The sequence below is a fragment of the Solanum dulcamara genome, chromosome 1 (assembly GCF_947179165.1).
Source record: "Solanum dulcamara chromosome 1, daSolDulc1.2, whole genome shotgun sequence".
Taxonomy (NCBI): Eukaryota; Viridiplantae; Streptophyta; class Magnoliopsida; order Solanales; family Solanaceae; genus Solanum; species Solanum dulcamara.
In genome coordinates this window covers 66,397,771-66,411,185 of record NC_077237.1, presented here as the reverse complement: position 1 = coordinate 66,411,185, position 13,415 = coordinate 66,397,771, and positions in this window count along the sequence as shown.

Here is a 13,415-nt window from a genome sequence, read left to right as displayed (position 1 = left end):
GAATTCCATCAGTTTCATTAGCTCTGAAATGGGGAGTTTGATCTAGGAAAGTCATCAGAAACAAATTTTGGGGTTAATATGTGAATTTGAGGTCTTAAGTTCAAAAGTGAAGTTTTAAATGAGTTGGTTTGACTTCAGTCAATGTTTTGAGATCCGAGCGTTGGATGAGAATTTTGTTTATTTCATTGCGTCTGGAACATCGAGTTTGATCTATTTGAGCATTGACTTAGAGCCTCAATACCTTAATCATCATTTTGAGTTTTTAGGCCAAAAGTTGAGTTTTAGGCCAATAAGAGGTTTTGGAGGGTATTTTGCTCAAAATACTTCTTTTTGGAAATCTGACGATTCCATTGAATCTGGAATGGAAAATTCAGTGTAGTAGCATATCTGATTTATTTTTATCAGACCCCAAATAATTTCTGAGGGTCCAACCAAGGGCATTTTTTTGGATGGTGTTTTAGCTGTTGTTTCTAATTTTTGGTGCAACTTCATTTGTTCTACGCGATCACGAAGAGTTCATCACGATCGCGACCTACTCATATTTTGTTCTACGCGATCGTGAAGGTTTATTTCTCTGTTTATCGCATTTGCAGAAGGTGGGGATGCGATCGCGGAGTGTATTTTCCTAGTACTTCGCGATCATGAGGGTAAGTGGCTCGCGATCGCTATGCAAAAATTGTGCGTGAACAGTGTTAAGTCGTGAAAATAGTCTTATTCTCGAAAAACCACCATTGTTATTGATCTTGATCCTTGAGTAGGTGATTTTGGGTCAGGTTCTTGAAGGTTTTCATGCGAGTAAGTTCCTTTGTCAATTCCCCATCATTTATCTATGAATTTTCTTCCTTTAATCCTTGAATAAGTCTAGTTTTAATTGAAATTTTGGAGGTTTTTTTCTTGAAATTTCAAATACGATTTTCGTTGATTTCTACCTAGTTTCATGGCCTATTTTTATGGTTTTTTCACCCAAAAACTCCTCTCAATTAGTAGAACGCATTTTTGAAGGAAATTTCCAGATCGACCCTTTTCAAAATTAATCAATGTTTGGACTATTTTACCCTCGGTTCCAAAACCTATTAATATGGGTGTAATTGGACTCCTTATGATGCGTATATTTCATTCTTGATAGTGGGTTGTCATTCCGGCCACATAATTTCAGAGTTGATCACCGGTGGAGGTGTTCGATTGTTGTTTCAACTGTCGAGGTAAGTTTGGTTATCCTTCTTGGGGCTGAGTTTGTGTGATTAGTCAAATTCTAAGTTGTAGAATTTGGGATGGCTTACTGATCTTAGGCATATTTATACGCCAAATAGCCAAATAAAGCCATGCTTTTAGTAGTTTTGAGAGCAAATCCTATGTGGGTCTTTGTAATTTAGTTGAGTTTTCTTGTATTTTTGCTAACAAGTATGATTAGGTGTTTGTAGAATGGAAAATGAGCAAAACGGGCTGAAAAAGGACAAGAATGGAAGCTAAGCTGAAGAAGGACGTGAAAGACAAGTGAAAGAACATGTTTAATGCAAAAAAGAAGATACAAAGTGGGTCCGTATCATGGACCTGGGCACTTAAAATTAAACTTGCAAAAGTTTTAGGCCGTGGAGTTCGTGATAGAGCCGCATCGCAGAGAAGAGAAACTTATTTTTCACTTGAAACTAAGGAAGCATGTCCGCGTCACAGATCTGGAGTGCCATTTTTGGCCGAAGTTTCCAACTCTATAAATACTCTAGTTTTTAGTATTTTTAATTATTATTCAAATTTTAATTGCTGGAGAACGACTTGAGAAACTTTGTGGTGGAGAAAACTAGGATTTATCTCTTTTGTTTTCATATTTTGAATTCTTGATGATTAAATAACTATATTTTGTCATGAATCAAATTATGAGTAGCTAAATTCTCTTATTCTAGAGTTGTGGATATAAGTTATGATTTGAATATCGATTTCTTTGTTTGAAGATGGGTTTATCAATAGAAGTTATTCTTGAATTATTGCTCTTATTATTAGGCTTGATCACCATTAGAATATATTTCTTGTCCATTCTTCAACTCGAGAGAGGAATAAAGGGATAGAACAAAGAATGCAGGGAACGTGTTCATTCTAGGTTAAGACTTAGAGTGTTTCATATATAGGATAGGGATATATCTAGTATATCTCATTTGGTTACGAAATAAGAAAATAGTTTAATGCTCCATAATTGGTTCAGATCTATCCCCGCTCAACGATGTAGTTAGACTATCAATTGTGGTAGGCCATTAGAGGTCGAGAGGCCATGATCGTATAATTAACCTTGTAAATCAATATCTTGATAACCCATCGGATTCCAAAGTGAGAAATATTAGACTTAAAATCATGCTAAGCTGCAGCCCTAGAATTTTCCCCAAATCTGTGACAAACTCCATTTGAAATTGAATCAATTGTTAGTTGGTTAGTTAATTAACTTAAGTAAACTGTTAGTTTGAATAACCACTCAAACCTTCTTTCACACACGTCTATTTACTTGAAGTATATAAAAAGTTAATCATCTGCTAAATTAAAGTCCTTTTGGGTTTATAATCCGCTTTGAAATAGCTACTATATTACTTGGCTGACCGTGTACACTTGCGTGTGTTATTGGTAATAACACTTACCTACTGGTGGGTTATGATAGGTGTCATCATGACTCGATAAATCAGATTGTGACAACTTCACAGAGCGGTCTAAGATCTGTGGTCCCCTAGATGGGCCGTGGATCCAACCGAAGAAGTCGACCCTTCAGCAAATTAGAACCCTCAACTTCACGAGCCACTTCACGGATCGTAGAGGTTTTAACGGTCCGTGAAGAGTGCCCATTCAAGTGACCCATTTAGTGATTTTTCAAGGGGCATTTTAGTTTTTTTAATTATTTTAATATTATATTTGGACTTTTTGGGAGTTATTTCCTAGCCTATTAACTACCCAAAACCCTCTTCTAATTTCTCATTCTCTCAACTACTCCCTAAACAAAAGTCCTCTCACTAGAATTCTCTCCCAAGGCTATCTTCTTCTTCAAGTTAGGGATTCAAGGACCTTCAAGATCAAGTCTCCTAATTTCAAGTGCATCTAGGGCTTTGATTAATCAAGGTTTATGGAAATTTCATCCGTGGAGTCCCAAAGATTTCTCAATTCTCTTCTTTATGAATTTCATCTAAAATCTAGTTTTGATCAATTTTTGCATTTGGTCAATTAAATTATGTTTGTATTCAATTATAATGATCTATTCATGCATGATTTGAATTCAATTACATGTTTTCAATCAATATTTACAAGGATCCATGCATTATGCTAAGAATTTCAAGTATGAACTATGAATTTATGGTCATGAATTTTATGAATTATGAATTATGTTCAAGTATGTTTTTAAGTAAGAAACTATGAATTGAGAAAGATTTTCTCACAATATGCAAGATATCATGATTTGGATGTTTAGACAGGTAAGTATCCACAAGTTCAAGTTATGATCATGGTTTTCAAGGAGCTATTGTTATGATGTATTTTCATGATGTTGGATTAGTAGATTTAACTTTCCTAATGACTATGTTTTATATCCTCCGTTGGAATTAACTTAGTACCGAGCGAACTTCATATTGGGGATCCACAAGGGAACCCAGTAGACACCCTTAGTTCTAAAAATACATGCCACCGTAGGTGCCTTTACAACTAAGATAGTGGATCAACATATAGCTAATATTCATGTTTGTATGGAGGTTATCTTGGAAAGTAGCCTCTCTATTCTCGGTGTGAGAGTTACATCAGATTTCATATTATAGCTCACATGGTCTTAAATGTCATTTAAGGTTAATATCTCACATATGTATATGTTATATCTATAAGTTTTAATGATGTTTTATGATGCATTGACCTTATGAAATGTTTTCAAGTGCTTTCAAGTTTTATTCATGTTTTTAATATATTGGTCATGTATCACATGTTCATATTAATTGTGTTTGTTTCTCATTGTTCATGCATGTTTCTCACATACTTAGTACATTCCATATAGTAATACATACTTTTTGCCTACACTGTATCATAATGTAGGGTCTGACGATGATCACTTGCAACCTACTCATGGCTCAATATTGGAGTTAGTTTTCCTGTTGTTGGTGAGTCCTCATGTTTCAAGGATGCGACCTTTATGATTTCTTATGTTCCTCACGACTTTTATTCTTTATCTTGCTTAGGTAGGAACTTGTCCTACGCCCCGGCCAGACTAGTAGAGGCATGTTAGTTTTTTCTATGTCTATGTTGTCATGTTCATTCAGAGGTTGAGTTTGATTTCTCCTTTATCAATATATTCATGATGATACTTATATTCCGCTTCCATATCTTTAAAGCCTTATTTATATTTACCTTATGTATCCTCATGTATGGTATGCTAAGAGGCTTGGTTGGGGTTTCTCGGGATCATAATCGTCGTGTCGCGTCTAGGGCCTAGCTTGAATCATGAAATCACCTAGATTAACTTTCTACCTCCACCATGATCAATCTACTAGAATTAAAAAATCAAATAAGTGTTAGATTGATGGAAGGACTTACTTTGACGGAGAAAATCAAAGGAAAATTAAAGAAATCGCCTCTCCCTTGCCCTAGTCTAACCTTGAAAGAGTTTTGAGAGTAAAATAACATTTTAGTCTGAAAAATAGCATTTAACTGCGCATAGATTTTGTGGCGTCCCCTCTATGGTGGCTCAGCATGGACAGTTTTCAGTAAAATGGTCATAACATTTTACTCCAGACACCAAATGATACAAACTTAGTGGTGTTGGATAGAAAAATCATAGACATTTAATTTGATAGGTCATTATTATAGTCTAAAAGATATGGTCATTTGAGGTTGACCTTAGTTTAAACTTAAGCCCTAAACTAAATCAATAAGGGCACTTTCACCTAACTTTGTGATAAGGGCATTGTTCGACCTTAATTCATAACTAATATACTTACATACCAAGGAATTGATCCAAACCCTATGAAAAATGAGATTCATATACCTTTACCACATATATTTTCAGTAATGACGGAATAGGTCATTACATAAATAAATACCCAAAAGAAATGTATTACTACTAAATAGATTTTGTTAATACATAATAAACCAGTTAAGATGCTTTCTTACCTTGAGAATCTTCATCATTGATTACATTAGCATTACTAATTGGAATATCATCCTTTTCTTCCCCTTCTTATTTTTTTCTTTTTCGCTCTACTACTATAGGTCCATGGCTAATATTTTCACTAGAATGATCCAAAATATCTATAGAATTATCTTATTCAATCTCTACCGTTGGATATTTTATTTCTACTGTTCTTAGATCAAATATAATGACATTAAAATAAGAACGAACATTGTAGTTGAACATCAAAAAGTACCTAATACTTATTAAGTAATGGTTGTTGAAATTCTTCCATCCTTTGGCTAGCTAAACCTTGAGAATGTTTCAATTCAACCTCTCATGCATCTCCACTAGAAACCTCAAGACACACTATGTCCTTGCAATGTCTGCTGACACTTTCTTTTTGGAATCCTTTGTGAGCAAAAGAAATTTGAATTTAGTTTCATACATTTTGAAATAGGGATAGAAGCGGACCTACATAATTAAAGGTAGACGGTACACACAATATTTTTATTTGACCTATGTTAAATTATCTCACATTAATTAATGGAATGAGTTATAGGTCTTGCCTATTTCTCACCTCATTAGCTAGCTTCTTCTGTTGAATAAGGCAAAAGATTTAAGTTTTACATGATATATATATTTATATAAGGATGTGTCTTACTTTGATACCATGTAAAAATTGAATCTTGGACCTTATTCAATAAAAAAATCTAGTTAATTATGTGAGAAATATGCAAGACCTGCAACTCATTCCATCAATTAATGTGGGATAACTGTGTGTACCATTTATTGTTAATTATATGGATCCACTTTTATCTCCGTTCCAAGATGTATGGAGCTGAATTCAATTTTTTTTACACACGTAGAATTATAGAAGAATTTGTCAGCACATATTGCAAGGACATATTAAACCTTGTGTGTTTTGAGGTTTCTAGTGGAGACGCATGGGAGGTTGAATTGGAATATTTTTAAGGCTAAATTTAGCTAGCCAAATGATGAAAGGATTTTAATGACTATTACTCTAAGTATTTGGTACTTTTTGATGTTAAAATGCAATGTTCGTTCTCATTTTAATGTCATTATATTTGATCTAAGCACAGTAGAAATTGAATATCCAACGGAAGAGATTGAATCATATAATTCTATAGATATCTTGGTTCATTCTAGTGAAAATCTAAGCCATGGCCCTATAATAGAGGAGTGGGAAAAAAAGACAAGGGGAAGAAAAGAATGATATTGCAGTTAGTAATGCTAATGTAATCGATGAAGAAGAGCCTCAAGGTAAGAAAGCATCTTAACTGGTTTATTAGATATTAGCAAAATGTATTTAGTAGTAATACATTTCTTTTAGTTATCAAAATCAAGAAATAAGTGAAAGTTGTGAGGAGCACGAACAACAACCCAACATTGATATTGGTAAGAGCAAAAACTTGTTATATTTGTTAAACTAATTAATAGCTTGTCTTTGGTATAATTAGATACTTGTATATATCAACGTGAGTATAACTTATAAATGAGATCCTTAATCTTCCTTAAAACCAAGTAGTAACTCCCATGTTTCAATTTATGTGATTTAATTTGAATAGACACAATTGTTTAAGAATAAAATGAATATTATTGTTGTAACTAGTGATTATAAACATGTCTTAACACTAAAATATATGATCATAAGATATAAAACTTGTGGTTTTAAATATTTCATAACACTTTAATTGAAATTATGTCGCAGTAGTTGCAATACTTATATTAAATTTGCTGCAAATCAGGAGGACAACGAAGCTAATAGTGGAAGTGAAGAAGATGGCCCAAAGAAGAGCAGTTGATACAGCTTAGTGAACCGTAATAGTGACAATTCGTATTATGAAATTGTTATAAAAAAACACTACTTCTTTGGTAAGGTTCAATAAATTTGTACATTCTATTTTCTTGTAAGCTAGATTTTTCATTGTACTAATTATTTTTTAAAAAATCTAACGATCATATTTGTTTGATGAATATGTTTATTAGATTATGAGATTTGTCAAAAGGATATGCAAAATTGACATAAAGAAAATAAGTCTTGTTAATGAAAAAGAAAAAGAGTGGAGAGTGAAAAAGTGCATATTGGGCGTGCGATTATCATAGAAAGAGGAAGCGCTGAATCTCGAACACATAACAAGATCGCTAGTGGTGACACTTGTCACTTCAAGTTGATTTAGGGCCATGTTGATGTTAATGCTTTGCATGTTCAGAAGATCCCAACACCTTGTTCCTTGAATATCTCGACTTATTAATTCTACTGGTATCTGCTACCTCCTATTAAATATTAAATTCATATTATATGTTCACACTCTAAGACTCCAAATGTTTGTCCTTGGGCGTGAAAGGAGCGTTTTTGGTCAAGGGGATGAAATTTTATATTCTTACATGATTTTGAAAAATTCTCATTGAATTAGATCCATATGTAATTTTCTAAGAAGTATATAATAATTTTGGATATAAATGAACAGTGCACAAGGAAAGAAAGTAAAGTTGCATAAAAATAAAATTTGAAAATCGTCAGTGAATCCAAGATTGAAAAGAGAAATTAAAGAAGAACGTGAAGAAAGTACTTATAAGACGATATAATTCATGTGAGTAAGAAATGATTTGAAAAAAACTTGGGAGGAGGAATGTTAGAAGATGAGTTCCCAATAGAAGAGTCACTGGACTTGTTTATCACGACTGTAGTTGAGCAAAGGATGAACATGTCATGCCTCAAGAGGGTACCCTAGGCGCGACCGGCACTCGAAAGCCATTTCTGGCCTCCAAGCAAACCACCTGATTCAGTCACACTATCACTCATTCATATTCACTCAGAGGGAGATTCAATCATAGACACATTATTCATAATATAAGGGCCGAGGGCCAATCACTATCAACTCATCGATACAATATAATAAGACTTCTTCAAAATAGCAGTCCAACCTTCCCACGCTCTAGTCTATGAAACCTCTATCAAAGTCTAGAAGGTGCCAATGACAAGCCCATGGCTACCAACATTCCAAAATAAAAGAAACAACAACAAACTATACAAGGAAACTCAACATCCTACGGAAACTAGGAAGACTCACCAACTGGCTGGAAGTGTATGTGGATCTTCAACAGAGCGCCGGTTGATAATCTCAAGTATCTGTCGTTGCATCATAAAATGATGCAGGCCAAATGGCGTCAGTACATGTAATGTACGAGTATGTAAAATGGCCGGATGAAACAAACATCACGAAAGCATCAATATCAACTCAAGATCCCAACTCATATATATATAACAACTTACTCAAGTGTCCTAAGTCTAATAAGAAGTGATTTAGACCGGACCAAATCTCATGCCACTCAACTCAACTGACTCGGAGTACTATCAAGACCTAAATAGGAGTTTCTCTTATCCGACAACCATCACTTATGAGCCAGTGAAAGTATAATAAACCGATGTTGTTGCCGCGTCCGTTCATACTTTGCCAGGGTATGAACGAATCAACCAATCATGGATCCAATCCAACCAAGTCCTATAATGTTAGGACAAACATCTTGGGGAAACATCCGACTTTAACGGTTCGATCCCCTCCTACGTTTGGCGACGTAGTTATTGGGTTCGAGTATGGACTTTACTCTTACCCAATTCAGTGCTCGATACTCCTTCCAAGACTCAATGCTCATAAAACTCCATCCAATCGACTCAATCAAATCATATCGACAAGTCTCATTTAAACCTTGTCTACTCATCCACTCTAGCACAATCAATCATCTCTAAATCATATCTTTCAAGAGAAATTTAAAGGCACATTTATAGCAACATGTGAACATAACCAATCATTTCCTCTATCCATTTAATCAATCTTTGAAACTCATTACAACTCCGAGGCCTTAAATCAACAATTCAAGGTAAGCATCATTTTTAAGAAGATAGCAACCTTTATCAAAATCTATATAATTAAGAAGTACAATAAAGCATGTTTAACAACTCATCTTCATCAACTCACACTCACATCAAGGCTCTTTTAGGGACTTCGTAGCCCAACAACATCGACACATATAGAATCAATAAATAGGGAACAAAACTCACTCAAACATAAACCATACCAAGAAACTCCATTTACATGGACATCTAACCTCAAAGCAAGAGTAGGGCACATGGGTGGACTCAACCCATGTTTTGGATAGCCTTACATACCTTAGAATAGATTCTTGAAGAAACCTTGTTGTTGGGTCTTCAATGGCAACTTGAATCTTGAAGCTCTTGGAACAACTCTTTGCTAGGAATGGAAAAGAAGAAGAGAGAGAGAGAGAGAGACTCCTAGGGCTTTTTAGAGAGAGAGAGGGGGGCTGCAATTGTGATCCCAAAATGCCCAAAGATGATACATATATAATTTGGGATATTTCCCAAATTGCCCCTTCTTAAAAGTTCTGAAAAATAGGCAAAAATGCCTCTGGCGCAATAGTGGCGCGTCGCGCCATTGCAGTGCCAGGCATATTTCGCCTAAAACCTGCACATCGGCTAGTGGCGCGCCGCTCCAAGGACCGAACTACTGAGGCACATTCTTGGCGCGATAGTGGCGCGTCGCACCCTTACAGCGCCAAGGCCAATATTTTCTGGGTTCTGGAAATTGGTTTGAAAACCCCGCACACCTCGTAGTGGCACGCTGCGCCAGGGGCCAAACTACTGAGGCATGTTCCTGGCGCGATAGTGGTTTGTCGCGCCACTGCGGCGCCAAGCCCAGTTTTCCAGCAATTTCAACCCAGGCCTGAAAATCCCTGCTGTGCTAGTTCATCTTAGGATCGTCATATCTTTTGACTCCGAACTCCAAAAATTACATTCTTGGTGGCGTTGGAAAGAAGACTCAATGACCTTTAATTTAATGAGTCGTGGTCTACTCAGATTGTCGTCTTTCAAAAGATAGGGTCATTAGAAGTCGACCCCATATACGAACTCATCCTAAAACTTAGCCACGACGAACCTTTTGGACTTAGCTTGGTCTTAGGGGTCCTCTTTGACCCCACATCACCTCCAACCCTCTTCAATTCCTCAGGGACTCATCTTAACTCAAGAACATACTTTGAAATAATTACGATTGACCCTACATGTGTATAAGGAAGGTCCAAATTTTAGGGAGAAATTTTGAGGGGTGTTATATTATTTCCCCCTTGGGATCATTCTTCCTCGAATGACGAGCAACCAAGAACGGACTCGGGGTACAAATCACAATCAACATTTCAGTCATTCAACCAATCAAATTCTCAAACAATTATCAATCAAAACACAAAATGCATAAATGAATTCAAGTCAAGGAAATGGATATTACCTTCAACATTCTCCTCGGTAGGCACGAATAGATGTGGATATTTAGATTTCATGGCTTCCTTCGCTTCCCATATGGCCTCCTCAACAATTTGGTTCCTCCACAGGACTTTGACTGAGGCGATCTCTTTGTTCCTCAGTGTTCGAATTCGGCGATCAAGAATTTAGACCGGAACCTCCTTATAAGACAAGCTATCCTTAATTCTAATGCTATCAATGGGGACTACCAATGAGGGATCGCCCAAGTACTTTTTCAACATCAAAATGTAGAACACCGGATGAATAGAGTATAGCTCTGAGGGTAACTCCAACTCATAGGCAACACTCCCAATCTGCCTCAAAATCTGGTAAAGACCAATATATCGAGGAATGAGCTTCCCCTTCCTTCCAAACCTCATGACGCCATTCATGGGTGACACCTTCAGGTATACCCAATCACCCACCTCAAATTCTAAGTCTCTCTTCCTCACATCGGTATAAGATTTTTGGCGGCTCTGGGCTGTCTTTAGCCTATCTTGAATAACTCTTACATTCTCTATGGCTTGGTGAACAAAATCAGGCCCAATCAACTCAACTTCACCAACTTCAAACCACCCAATGGGTGATCTACACCTCCTCCCATACAAGGCTTCATAAGGAGCCATTTGAATGCTTGCATGATAGCTATTGTTATATGCAAACTCTATGAGAGGTAAGTGATCATCCCAATTTCCCTTGAAGTCAAGCACACATGCCCTTAACATATCTTCTAATGTCTGGATGGTGCGCTCTGCCTGGCCATCTGTCTGGGGGTGGAAAGCCGTACTCAAGTTCACCTTCGAACCCAGTCCCTTCTGAAAGGATTTCCAAAATTGGGAAGTAAATTGAGCTCCTCTGTTTGAGATGATAGAAAAGGGAACCCCATGCAGTCTGATGATCTCTTGAATGTATAACTTTGCATAATCTTCTGCGGTGTCAGTCGTCTTAATCGTCAAGAAGTGAGCTGATTTCGTCATCCTATCCACAATCACCCAAATCGAATCGTGTTGCTTTTGGGATTTTGGCAAACCAGTGATAAAGTCCATGTTGATCATCTCCCACTTCCATTCCGGAATTTCTATGTTTTGGGCTAAACCACATGGACTTTGATGCTCAACCTTCACCTATTGGCAATTCGGGCACTTGGAAACGAATTCCGCAATATCTCTCTTTATCCCACTCCACCAATAGATTTCCCTCAAGTCATGGTACATTTTCGTAGAGCCCAGATGAATAGAGTATCTAGAACTATGCGCTTCGGCCATAATCCTTTCTCAAACATCATCGACATCAGGTACACACAATCTATTTTGGTACCTCAACACACCATCTCCCCCTTTGGTAAAGACCATTACTTCTTGTTTGTGAACAACTCCCTTCAATTTGAGAAGGACGGGATCTCGGTCTTGTTTCTCCTTTATCTTTGCCACAAGTGAGGATATAGACCCATTCTGAACAGTAACTCCGCCTTCATTGTTCTCTTCCAGACGAACTCCCAATCGGGCTAATCTATGTACCTCATTTGCCAATTCCCTCCTTCCCTCCTCTACATGGGAAGTGCTACCCATAGACAACCTGCTAAGAGCATCAGCAACAATATTAGCTTTACCTAGATGGTAGAGGATGCTCATGTCGTAGTCCTTGAGTAGCTCGAGCCATCTCCTTTTCCTCAGGTTGAGTTCCTTCTGGCCGAAGACGTATTGTAAGCTCTTGTGATCGGTGAACATATCAACATGCACTCCATACAAGTAGTGGCGCCAAAATTTAAGCGCAAACACCACAGCTGCCAGCTCAAGGCCATGAGTTGGGTAGTTTCTCTCATGAACCTTAAGTTGTCTTGAAGCATAGGCTATCACCTTTCCCCTCTGCATCAGTACACAGCCCAATCCAATTCTAGATGCATCACAATAGATCACAAAGCCCTCTGGCCCATCGAGCAAAGTCAAGACAGGAGCAGTGGTTAGCTTGGTCTTCAATTTCTGGAAACTCTCCTCACAAGCATCGGACTATTGGAATTTAGCCTTCTTTTGGGTCAGCTTAGTCAATGGCGATAATATGGATGAGAATCCCTCTACAAACCTTCGATAATAGCCGGCCAAACCTAAGAAGCTTCTTATCTCCGTCGAGGACGTGGGTCTGGGCCAATTCTTCACTGCCTCAATCTTCTGAGCATCAACCTGAATACCATCTCCAGATACAATGTGGCCTAGGAAGGCCACTGATGTATGCCAAAACTCACATTTGGAGAACTTTGCATATAATACCTGGTCCCTCAAAGTTTGTAAAACAACTCTAAGATGATAGGCGTGCTCCTCTTCATTCTTGGAGTAGACTAGAATATCATCTATGAATACAATCACAAACATATCAAGATATGGTTTAAACACTCGGTTCATGAGATCCATAAGAGCTGCGGGGGCATTTGTCAACCCAAAGGACATGACCAAAAATTTGAAGTGGCCATAACGAGTCCAAAAAGTGGTCTTCGGGATATCACATTTCCTCACCTTCAACTGATGGTAGCCCGATCTTAGGTCTATCTTTGAGAAACAGGTGGCACCCTGAAGCTGATCAAATAAGTCATCTATTCTGGGGAGAGGGTATTTGTTCTTTACGGTGACCTTGTTCAGCTGCCTGTAATCAATACACATTCTGAGGGACCCATCTTTCTTTCGCAAAAATATGACCGGAGCACCCCATGGTGAGACACTCGGCCTAATGAATCCCTTATCTAACAAGTCTTTCAACTGCTCCTTCAACTCCTTCAACTTAGCCGGAGCCATTCTATAGGGAGGGATTGAGATAGGTTGGGTATCAGGAAGAACATCAATCCCAAAGTCGATCTCCCTATCAGGAGGGACTCCAGGCAGATCTTCAGGAAAGACATCTGGAAACTCGTTGACAATCGGGACCGACTCAAGGGATGGAGACTCAATATCGTCATTTTTCACTCGAACGAGGTGA